The sequence below is a fragment of the Elephas maximus genome, chromosome 27 (assembly GCF_024166365.1).
Source record: "Elephas maximus indicus isolate mEleMax1 chromosome 27, mEleMax1 primary haplotype, whole genome shotgun sequence".
Classification (NCBI taxonomy): Eukaryota; Metazoa; Chordata; class Mammalia; order Proboscidea; family Elephantidae; genus Elephas; species Elephas maximus.
This window is the reverse complement of record NC_064845.1, coordinates 16,029,704-16,041,164: the sequence shown is the minus strand read 5'-3', so window position 1 is coordinate 16,041,164 and position 11,461 is coordinate 16,029,704. Positions and strand designations below refer to the sequence as shown.

The window sequence follows — 11,461 nt, the reverse complement described above, 5'->3', positions numbered from 1 at the left end:
GGTCTGACCGAGGTTGGAGGTACCCCCAGAGATCTCTCTGTCTGTACCCCGGACTCTCTGTTAGCACAAAACTAAAACTATTCCTGAAGCCAACTCTTCAAACAGACTAGACTCGACTATAAGACATGAAATGATACTGGTGAGGAGTGTGCTTCTTAGCTCAAGTAGACACTTGAGACTATGTGGGCAGCTCCTGTCTGGAGTTAAGATGAGAAGGCAGATGGGGACAGGAGCTGGTTGAACAGACACGGAAAATACAGGGTGGAGAGAAGGAGTGTGCTGTCACATTGTAGGGAGAGCAACTAGGGTCATATAACAATGTGTGTATAAGTTTTTGTATAGGAAACTGACTTGAATTATAAACTTTCACTTAAAGCACAATAAAAAAAAAAAGTAAGAAAGAAAACAAATTGGGAGATTCATGAGAGAAAAAAAAGAGCTCAGGCTGCTAACCAAAAGATCGGCAGTTCAAATCCACCAGCTGCTCCTTGGAAAGAATCAACTCAACAGCAATGAGTTCTGGATCCTCCATTTAGGAAAATTGATCGCACACAGGTTAAGCATTTGGCTGCTAACTGAAATGTTGGCAATTCCAACCCACCCAGTGGCTCCAAGGGAGAAAAGGCCTGGCACTCTACACCTGTAAATATTACAGCCTAGGAAACCCTATGAGGTAGTTCTACTCTGCTACATGGTGTCACTATGAGTCGAAATCCACTCAAGGACACCTAACAGCAACAACATTCACAAACTACCTTGTGTTTGTGAGGAGTTGACGTAGGTTATGCAAGGGTTGAGGTAGTAAAGGAAGTCTGGCATCCCCACATCACCGCTCTGCAAGTTTCTGGGTCTTTCCAGAATGTTCTCTGAGACTGCCCTTCTAATCACCTCACCAGGGTGCAGGCCATTTTGCCTATGCTTCCTCCTCTAGGGAGGCCCAGCCTTCGGTGTTGACTCTAACTAGTTAGAGGAGCACTGGGAGGTGCCATTGCCTGAGGGGAAATGGAGGCTTATGTTTGTCTTACCTCACTCAGAAATAATCATCAAGCTGGTTTTGTTTATATGCTGTCCCTGTGCAGTGCAAATGGTTAACGTGCTAGGCAGCTAACTGAAAGGTTGGAGGTTTGAGTCTACCCAGAAGTGCCTCAGAAGACAGGCCTGTCAATCTACTGAAAAAGAAGCCATTGAAAACACTGTGGAGCAGCTGTATTCTGACACACATGAGGTTGCCATAACTCAGAATCGACTTGATGGCAACTGGTTTTTATTTTGTTTTTTAAAATAAATGTTGTCATTATTCCAAGGATTAGGAATTCAAATCTAAACTTAAATTTCTGAAGTTTCTACCAAATACAGTGGAATGGTCTTTAAGAAGCTCCCATTATTAAGTTTCCCTGCATGCATTCGTATGACAGATACTGTCTATGTGTCTATCATTTTCATCTCTGCCCTAGGAAAATTTCCTGAATTTTCAGAACACAGTCCTTTGTTGGGAAATAAAAATCTATAGGGATTTAATTATAAATTATATTTCTGGGGTTATTTTTCAAGATCTATAGAAAGAAGGTGGACCCAGGAAAACCCCACTAACTTTCCCCCCTATTAATGGAAATGTTCAAATTGCTTAAAAATAAAGAGAAAGGCAAACTCCTGAGTGTTCTGAGTTTTCAAATGTTCAGATTTTGTTTCTACTCAATGAAAATTCTCCACCTCTGACACTTTCCCAGGTTCCTTTCCAAGGTGACTTCATTTGACACGGTTCAGTTTTATGGGTCTTTTATGGGCCTGTAAACTTTTGGAGATTCAGTTCTGCAAAACCAAAACCCATTGCCATCAAGTCAATTCCGACTCACAGTGACCATCAAAGGAGGGGGCAAAAGCCAGCACTGGGTGTAGAAACAATCCATGGAGTCATTGTGGCTGTCTTCTGATAAAGCTGACTTTCTTCTTGTCTTCATTAGAGAGTAACATGTTTCCCTTTAGTCCTGATCTGTCAGTTTTAGAGCTTGTCCTTTTCAGTTGAATGGGCTCAGCCAAAACTCAGCCAAAGCTTTGATTTTTAGATACAGTTTTAGGCTGTGTGATAATAACAGCTAATATTTGAGTAGGATTTTTGTAGTCTTCAAAAGGGCTAAAATTTGATCCTCAACCAGCGTGAGAGGGGCGGGGGTCTGGGGACAATGGTTTCAGGGGACATTTAAGTCAATTGGCATAATAAAATCTATTAAGAAAACATTCTGCATCCCACTTTGGAGAGTGGCTTCTGGGGCCTTAAACACTAGTAAGCTGCCATCTAAGATGCATCAAATGGTCTCAACCTACCTGGAGCAAAGGAAAAAAAGGACACCAAAGACACAAGGTAATTATGAGCCCAAGAGACAGAAAGGGCCACATAAACCAGAGACTCCAGAAGACTGAGACCAGAAGAACTAGATGGTGCCCAGCTACAAACAATGACTGCCCTGACAGGGAACACAACAGAGAACCCCTGAGGGAGCAGGAGAGCAGTGGGATGTAGACCCCAAATTCCCATAAAAGGACCAGACTTAATGGTCTGGCTGAGACTAGAAGAACGCTGGAGGTCATGGTCCCCAGACCTTCTGTTAGCCCAAGACAGGAACCATTCCCATAGCCAACTCTTCAGACAGGGATTGGACTGGACTATGGGATAGAAAATGATACTGGTGAAGAATGAGCTTCTTGGATCAAGTAGACACATGAGACTATGTTGGCATCTCCTGTCTGGAGGGGAGATGAGCGGGCAGAGGGGGCCAGAAGCTGACCCAATGGACTTGAAAATGGAGAGTGGAGGGAAGGAGTGTGCTGTCTCATTGAGGGGAGAGCAACTAGGAGTATATAGCAAGGTGTATATAAATTTTTGTGTGAGAGATTGACCTGATTTGTAAACTTTCACTTAAAGCACAATAAAAATTAATTTAAAAAAGTTTTGATCCCTAAAGTGACAGCATGGTGATAGTAACAGTAAACTAAAAAAAAAAAAAAAATCCTGTTGCAACTCAGAGTGGCCCAAAGAGCAGCTGGTGGATTCAAACTGCTGACCTTTGGCTTACAGCCATAGCTCTTAACCTCTACCTCCCCCCACTCCCCGGGCTCCAGACAGTAATGGTAGCTGATGTTTATTGAGTGCTTATGCTGTGTCAGGTCCTGGTTAGGAACCTTATTGGTGTTAACTCCTTTGATCCTCACAATTTGTCCTCTGAAGTAGGTTTTATTGGCATACTCTCTGTAGAGGTAGGAAAACTAAGATCATGTGGTTAATAAGTGGCTTAGCTGGGATTTGAACCTAGGGAACCTAGTTCCAGAGTCTGCACTCTTCACCTCAACATGAGAATTCCACTTCCCCTCCACCCCCATGGGATGGTCATTGTGCCCATTTTATAGATGGGAAAATTGAAACCACAGCCTATCTCACAGAAGGTCACACAGCTGGCGAAGGGGCAGAAAAAGGAGTTAAAACTCAGGTCTCTACTTCCAAGTCCTACACACCTCTACATGTTACACCAGCTTCCTTTCCTAGCCTACTGATCCAGGCAAAACTGGGACAATCAAGCTTGTCTTTTTGGCAGGCCAGGACCAGGACGAGGCAAGTGAGGGACACACCACAGGCACAAAATTTAAGAGGTTGCCAAAAAACACAGCAATCAAAATAAATAATATTTTAAAAAATCAAAATTAATAATATATGTTATATTAATAGAGTAAAAATAATTAATAATAAAAAAATGACAAACAAAATAATAAAAAATCTAAAAGATAGACTCAGTCTGGTCCTGAGTGCCTTTTGAAGACCTTTCCCCAATTCTGGCAATTCTGATTGAGTCGAATTCCTTCACACTTGAGGTACTAGATGCAAATACCCTGGGAATGAATGAGTTACATTGCAAGTTTTTCAAGTAATTCTTCAAGGGAAGTCATGAAGGAATTCGGCTCAATCAGAATTGCCAGAATTGAGGAAAGGGCTCGCAAAAGAATTTGTCGAGACTGAGCCCGTCTCTATTTCGATTTTTTAACATTTTATTCATCATGGATTTTTATGTTAATTTTGACTTTTTTTAAATGTTATTTTGGTTACTGAGTCATTTGGCAACCTCTAAAATTTGGTTTACGTTTAACACAGGACCAAGAAACCAGTGAAGATGAAGTATTGTTAAAACCAGAAGAACAACCCTAATATGAAGTTTCAAATGGTGCCACAGGAAGGTAGGAAGATACCTGAGAGCAACTACCTGAGGTGTGACTGTCTGCTCTGTGGAAGGCTCGCAGAAAGGGCTTTGTACGCCCTTGCAAAATAGTTCTGTGAGGTAATATGTTGGTGTCTCAGAGAAGTTCAGTAAATTGCCCAAGGCCAAACAGCTAGCAAGCCGTGAGCCAGCATTTGAATCTGATTTTTCTATTTATCGCAAAGCCCTGGGCAACAGTCTCTTTCTTGCAGCGAATCAGGGGCAGACAGGAGATAGCACCGAGGTGGTGAATAGACTACTCGATATGTATAATGAAGTTTCATTTTATTGCTTTTAAAAACCAAAGGGAACAAGTGAGTTCTTCAGGAGTAAATAATGGATGAAAGAATTATGCATCAGTATCTTAATTTTTTCGATTTTACTGAGGTATAATTCTAATATGTTAACTGTATATATTTAAGGATAAAATGTGGTCAGTTTTGGCATACGTATACACCCTCGACACGATCATCATATCAAGATAACATTTTCATCACCCCCAAATATTTCCTTGTGCCTTTTGTAATCCATCCTTCCTTCCACCCCTGTCTCCAGGCAACAACCACTCTGCTTTCTGTCACTATGGATTTTTTTTTTTGTCTTTTGCAGTTTCTTAGCCAAACCTGTTGCCACGGAGTTGATTCCAATTCATGCTGACCCCATGTGTGTCCGAGTAGAACTGTGCTCCATAGAGTCCTCAATGGCTGCTTTTTTGGAAGTAGATTGCTCGGTCTTTCTTCTGAGGTACCTCTGGGTGGACTCAAACCTCCAACCTTTCAGGTAGCAGATGAGCATGCTAACAGTTTGCGCCACCCAGAGATTTTGCATTTTCTAGTATTTAATAGAAATGAATAGCATGTACCTCTTTTTGTTTGGTTCCTCTCGCTCAGCATAAACATTTTGAGACTGATCCATGGTGGTCCACGTATCCACAGCTCCTTCTTTTTTTATTGCCGAGTGTGAATTCCATTGTGTGGATCTATCAGAATTTGTTTATCCATTTGCCTCCTGGTGATTACTGGTTCTGGTATCTTCATTTTTTATGTATACATAGCACATTCTTAGGTACTTGCACCAGCTTAAATACAGTGTGTTCTCCCTCAACTCCTGATTATCTTTATATGGCAGAGGCAATGCTTTGGGTCACCAAACCCTGCTTCATGTTCTTCCTTACTGAGAACACAGAAAATGTACTTCTCAGATAGGTAGGCCACATGACTAGATTTGGCCAATACAACATGGACAGAAGTGGTGTCGTTTCTCTGGGGAGGCAGTAGAAAAACACCACTCAGTTCTTCAGTCTCTCTCTTGCCCTTTTGGCAATGAGAGTAGAGGTCGTGATTGAGTCGTTGGAACCACTGGCTCAAAACGAGCAGGGCCACTGAGTCACGGAATGGCAGCAACTGCCTTGCAGAGTCACTTGACTCACTGTTGGGTAACAGCCCAGCGGCAGCTGAACCCAAGGTCAGCCGCATCTCCAAGAGACCGAAGAAAGACTCCAGAACCAGCAATCACGACATACGGTTTATTTGGGAAGCTTACTTACAGGACCATGGCCCAGGGCGGTGGCTGGACCAGTTTAGCGCTCTGCAACCACCTAGCAAGGGACACAAGCTTATATACCATTCCAGCTGGGACCAAAGCTCATTGTTTTCCTCTCACTTCCTTGGGCAGGCAGTGTTCCCAGGGACTTCACGTCTAGGCCCAGATGTTTTCTTTCTTGTTGCTAAGGCATTCCTCGGCCTTGGCCACTGGCCCAGTCATGCCACTCCCAGCATTGTACCTTAGCCTGAGCCCATCCTGAATTCATCCCAGCATGCTTCAGGGAAGAGCAAAACTGATTCCATTAGGGAGGGGATGCATATAGCTGAATAGCATTACCCTATACTCCACCCCTGCATACCTTCCTAATGTCCTTACAATCTTACTACCCCCTCTTCCGCAATAGCCCTCGGACTTGTTATGCAGAGGAGCATTGCAAAACCAGACCACATACTCAGTATAACCAGCAACACAGGAAAAGACATAGTAATAAGAGTCCCAGTATCACCCAGAAGCCTGTCTGCCAGGTGGACCGGAGGGATTGCAGCCAGCTGGAGGCAGGGTCAGTGGTGTCATGTTTGGTAGAAGTGATGTGTTGCTGCCAGTCCTGCAGAGACAAAGACACATTTTTAGAGGCATCAGGGCTATACAGGCAACATTCAGTTTTTATCATGGCCCAGATGCCACCCTGGTGGCAATCAGGATATCAAGGGCCATCCTACTCTGAAGCACAACCTTCAGTATTTATTGAGTCTCCTCATTCAGAAGGGTGATAGCCCACCTGGTGTCGTTAAGTGCAGCTGTGTTGTGTCTGGCTAGCACCTCTACCTGCCACTCCACATCTATAGTGGTGGCCTGGGGCAAGAACAGGGACAAGGGGCAAAACCACCATGATGTATGCTGGTATCTGTGCTGAGCTGTTAGTTTGCCAGTTGCTGGGAATACTGGGGAGGATGGTGTAAATTTTTTTTTTTTTTATGTACAGCCACTCCCAGGTACAGCACCCCACTCAGTTGTAGGGCAGTTACAGCCACCCATGCAAGCCACATGTCCAAAGCCACCCCTTGGTTGATGGGTATACCCTTGCCTATAGGCTTTGCTTTTGCTTCCCCAACCAACTATTGGCAACAACTAGCAGGGTTCTAGTACACTGTTGTAGGGGGTCCAACCCATCACTCGGAGGGGATGAGAGGAATTAGTTCCTTTCCAACGCCCTCAGTGAAGGGGAACTTGGCCCTTGATAAAGACTTGCTTCCACTTGCAGTAGGGCATTATACACTGCGCATGACTGTTTCTCCAACATGCTGTACCTCTCTTTTGCTCCTCGCCACAACTGGACCCAAAATCCCAGTGGCTCTCTCTTGTTGCTTTGCCATTGCCACAGGTCCCACTCACACCCCTTAGAGTAACAGGCTATGTCCAGTTTGCACGGCTGACCCTGGATTCACAATCCTATAGCCTGTATTCGCTTTACAGCAACCTTCACCTGCTGGAAGGCCTCCTCTTCCTTTGTCTTTCAGTCCCACACCTCTCCTTTCTTCATACTCTGTGTGTCTGTCTCTCTTCTCTTATGGGCGCTGTCTTCTTCTCACACCCTCACTGTTCCAGAACTCACCCCAGTTTCACCTGTCTCTCTCTCTTCCGCTTTAGCCCCCCATATCACTTTCTCATCCAATCTTTTTGTTTCTCCTTCAACCTCACTTCTTTTTTCACTAACCTATATAGGGACCATAGGATTTGGGCTAAATGGGGTGTGAAGGGGTGCTAGTACCCCAGGAACCTGACAATTGCCTGTAGTTGCTTCACAGTTTCTGGGCATGGGTAGGCTTGGACTTTATCTATCACCACTTCAGACATGGCTTGTGTCTTACCTGACCAGATAACACCAAAGTACTTGACCAACAGACCAGGCCCCTGCGTTTTTCCCTTGTTCATTGCCCATCCCAGAGACTGGAGGTACGTGACTCACCAGCTACAGTCTGTAAAGAAGCAAATGAGTCAGAGGTCAGCATGACATCATCAGTATAATGGAATCCAGCCCCCTCAGCAGGGGAAATCCACCGCTTGAGGTCAGTGGCAACCATGCCATGGCATATGGTGTGGCTACCCAGGTACCCTTGTGGAAGCATGGTGAAAGTCCACTGCCTCACCTCCCAACTGAAAGCAAACTGATCCTGGCTGTCTGAGTGTAGTGGGATGCTAAAGAAAGCATTAGCCAAGGGGTAAGTGCCCAATGCCTCCCTCATTTGCCCCATCATCTGTGCTATGTTGGGTATAGCTGCAAACAATGGGGGAGTCACCTTATTCAATTCCCAGTAGTTTACTGTCATTCTCCAGGAGCCGTCCGCCTTGTGCATTGGCCAGACAGGACTACTGAAGGGGCTCTTGGCTGGTCTCAGAATCCCCACTGGGTGTAGCTCCTGCACGGCTTCAGTGATTTCTCGGTGCCCACCAGGGAGGCAGTACTGCTTAAGGGCCATGACCCGAGCTGGGGAGTGCAACTGCACAGGGGACCATTTAGCATTACCTTGCACTACAGTTTTTACAGCTCCAGAACTCACCGGGGGTCTGCAGCTCCAGCCCCAACAAGATATCTCTGCCCAGAATGTATTCTGGTGTGGGGGCCATGTACACTTGGTGGGCCTTTGGAGATAGCTTTCCAATCTGCAGCACTAGTTTAATTTGGCACACCCTGATAGCCCCACCCCTATACCCATCAATAGCTGTTAGTGGCCCTTTAAGCCTATTTGGGTTATCATACATCAGGTTGCATTCTGCTCTGCTGTCCACTAAAGTCAAAACATGTTGCTTGTTAATGGGGGTCCAGTGTATGATCATTTCAGCATGTGGCCTTTGATCCCCTGTCACCCAGCAGAGGGCTTTGTGTACCTGCGGTGCACCTTGGCCACACCGCTGGTTGAGGGGTGAGGGAGACTCCCACCCCTCGGTGGGGGAGGCCTTAGGCTTGTCCTCCTCTCGTGGGCTCTGGTCAGTGCCTTTGTGGAACCCAGATCTTTTGTCAGGAACAATTCTAAACCAAAGAAACACATTTTATAAAACAGTTAGTTTGATCAAACATACGGCACAAATAAGAAATGCCCTTGGAGGGAACTGCTGCGTTGAGACCCCAGACTGCTTATCTGAGAGGCGTGGTTCAGCCAGGGGTTGTCTTGTCCCCTCCCATCAGCCATTTAAACCTGTCCATTGAAGTGCTCAATTGCCCCTATGTTTTGGGGTGATAAACAGTGTGAAGAATTCATTCAAGATCCAGTAGAGGTCTCTGTATAGGATAAAAAGCCCAGATACGATTGACCTGCTGAGAACACCCTGGCCTGTTGGCTCGGGAACCTGTCCCTGCACGGGTTTTAGGCTTGGCCAGGGTCTCGTAGTAGGTGGGTCAGCTTTCCTGTGCCATCCAGCGTTTTCTGATGACAGTGGCAGTCTATGCGTGTAGGCCCAGTCTAGGATGGTGTGTGAATCTCCAAGGATGGTCCTCTCTTAAATCCAGGAGGTGGTCGATTGCACATTTCTTTGCTCTGGAGCAGATAATGCTTCAGCCTCTGCAGTCAGCTGGTTAAGACTGGTCTGCTCCTTGACTATATTCCACTCAGCATAGAGGCTTTTCTGATGACTATCCACACACGTAACAAAAGCTTCTCAGGAGCAGAACTGATTTTGTTTTTTTTTTTTTTGTCCAGATGTCTCATCTCTATAGGGGCTTGCATTATACATCAGTCTGAGGGTTGTCAGTGGCCAGACTGAGCAGCCAGGCTGTTAGCTATAGCCCACGTCACAGTTCCCTTGTGCCCCTCTAAAAACGGCCCTAACTGCAGCAATTCCCATCAGGACTTGGAGGCAAAAGTTTACAAAGGTGTGCATTAATACCTCAACATCATCAGTACATGCAATAAGGATTTGTAGGGGCCCCACGGGACTTATCCATAGTCAGGCTGGGGCAAGTGTCTCAATGATAGTGACTTCAGACCCAAAGTATACCTCATTGGACTTTAATTGTAACACAAGGTCTTTGCTCCTCTCTGGTGACAGAGAAGTTAGGCTTGATCCTCAACCTTAATTATTTCTGAAAGAAGATCTGGGAAAAGTTGACAGAGCCCTCATTCGTTTGTGGGGCCATGCCTCCACCACACCAAGTGCAAGCATGGGTCCAGCCCAGTTGCCTAGTAACCTGGAGGTGGGCCCCCCTCTTAGTTTTTCCCTTACCATTTCAGCTGCAGCTAGCTTGCTATTCAGTTAACTTGGCAGAAGCAGCCATCAGAGAATTCTGAGGTCTCTTCAGGGTCGCTCAACACAAGCTACCTTGAAGGGCTTTTTACTCCCTTTTTTTCCCTCTTTCTTCCTTGCTGTTTTAACTCTTGTTTTGCACTGGGGGTTACAGGGTGTTCTCAGAGCTAGGGACCTGTTTAGCCCCTCCAACTAGCTCCAGTCCCATGCTCTACTGATTGAGCTAGCTGAGGTTCGCTGGCCACCCTGGGATTTCTCCCACAGAAAAGCATACGGGCCAGACCTCCCCACATAGAGGTTGCTGTCCACCCCAGGGTTTCCCCCAAAGACGCCTCTTGCTTCTGCAAACGGGGCACTAATGTTTCAGTGGAGGAGGAATGTGCTGCGTGCAAACCCTCCAGTTGCAGCTCTGCTTCCAGCTGCCTAATTAGGGCCCTAGTGGCTGGCCCCACATCGGACGCCCCCTCAGTGCTGCCAGTAGAAGCCACCCCACACAAGCCGCCTCAGCATGGCAATCTGGCTTTCGCTTTGGGGCCTCCGGCTGACACAGCATATCTTCAATGCCCTTAGGCGTTTTGGGGGCATCCCCGTACTAACACGGTGGGCTCCAGCTGTCCAAGATAGCTCCAACCCCCCCTCCACATGGAGGACAGGGGCCACCTAACCCCCCCCCCACGTGGAGGACAGGGGCCATCCCAGGATTCCTCCCACTAAGGTCCCTCTCCCCACCATATGTCCAGAGCTCAGGGAGGTTTCCTCAGTCTCCTGGCTGGCTCACCAATTGTTGGGTAACAACCCAGCAGCAGCTGAACCCAAAGTCAGCCGCATCTCCAAGAGACCAAAGAAAGACTCCAGAACCAGCAATCATGACAAATGGTTTATTTGGGAAGCTTACTTACAAGACCACGGCCCACGGCAGCGGCTGGACCAGTTTAGCACTCCACAACCACCTAGCAAGGGACACAAGCTTATATACCATTCCAGCTGGGGACAAAGCTCATTGTTCTTCTCCCACTTCCTTGGGCAATGTTCCAGGAACTTCATGTCCAGGCCCAGATGTTTTCCTTCCTGTTGCTAAGGCATTCCTCGGCCTTGGCCACTGGCCCAGTCATGCCACTCCCAGCGTAGTACTTTAGCCTGAGTCCATCCTGAATTCATCCCCAGCATGCTTCGGGGAAGAGCAAAGCTGATTCCATTAGGGAGGGGATGCATATAGCTGAATAGCTTTACCCTATACTCACAGTGGAGTTTGTGTCCATTAGAAGTGACCTTTTCTGTGATTTGGGGCTGTTTGTTACTGCAGCACAAGCCTAGCCTCTCCTGACTAACACACTTTAACTTAGCAAACCCTCTTTCTCTCTTTCTCTCTCTCTTTTTTTTTATTGTGCTTTAGGTGAAAGTTTACAGAGCAAATCAGTTTCTTGTTAAACAATTAA

The 11,461-nt window shown here is 46.3% G+C and overlaps 1 long non-coding RNA gene across 1 annotated transcript; it reads right to left on the bottom strand.

Annotated features, from left to right (window-relative positions):
* Positions 1-5,743: 5,743 nt before the first annotated feature.
* LOC126068482 (uncharacterized) lies at positions 5,744-10,967 on the bottom strand. The gene is made up of 4 exons (XR_007515712.1): positions 10,925-10,967; positions 8,673-8,814; positions 7,655-7,762; positions 5,744-6,390 (listed from the first exon to the last, which is right to left on the bottom strand). It is a non-coding gene; the product is annotated as an uncharacterized LOC126068482 (long non-coding RNA).
* Between the last annotated feature and the right edge of the window lie 494 nt (positions 10,968-11,461).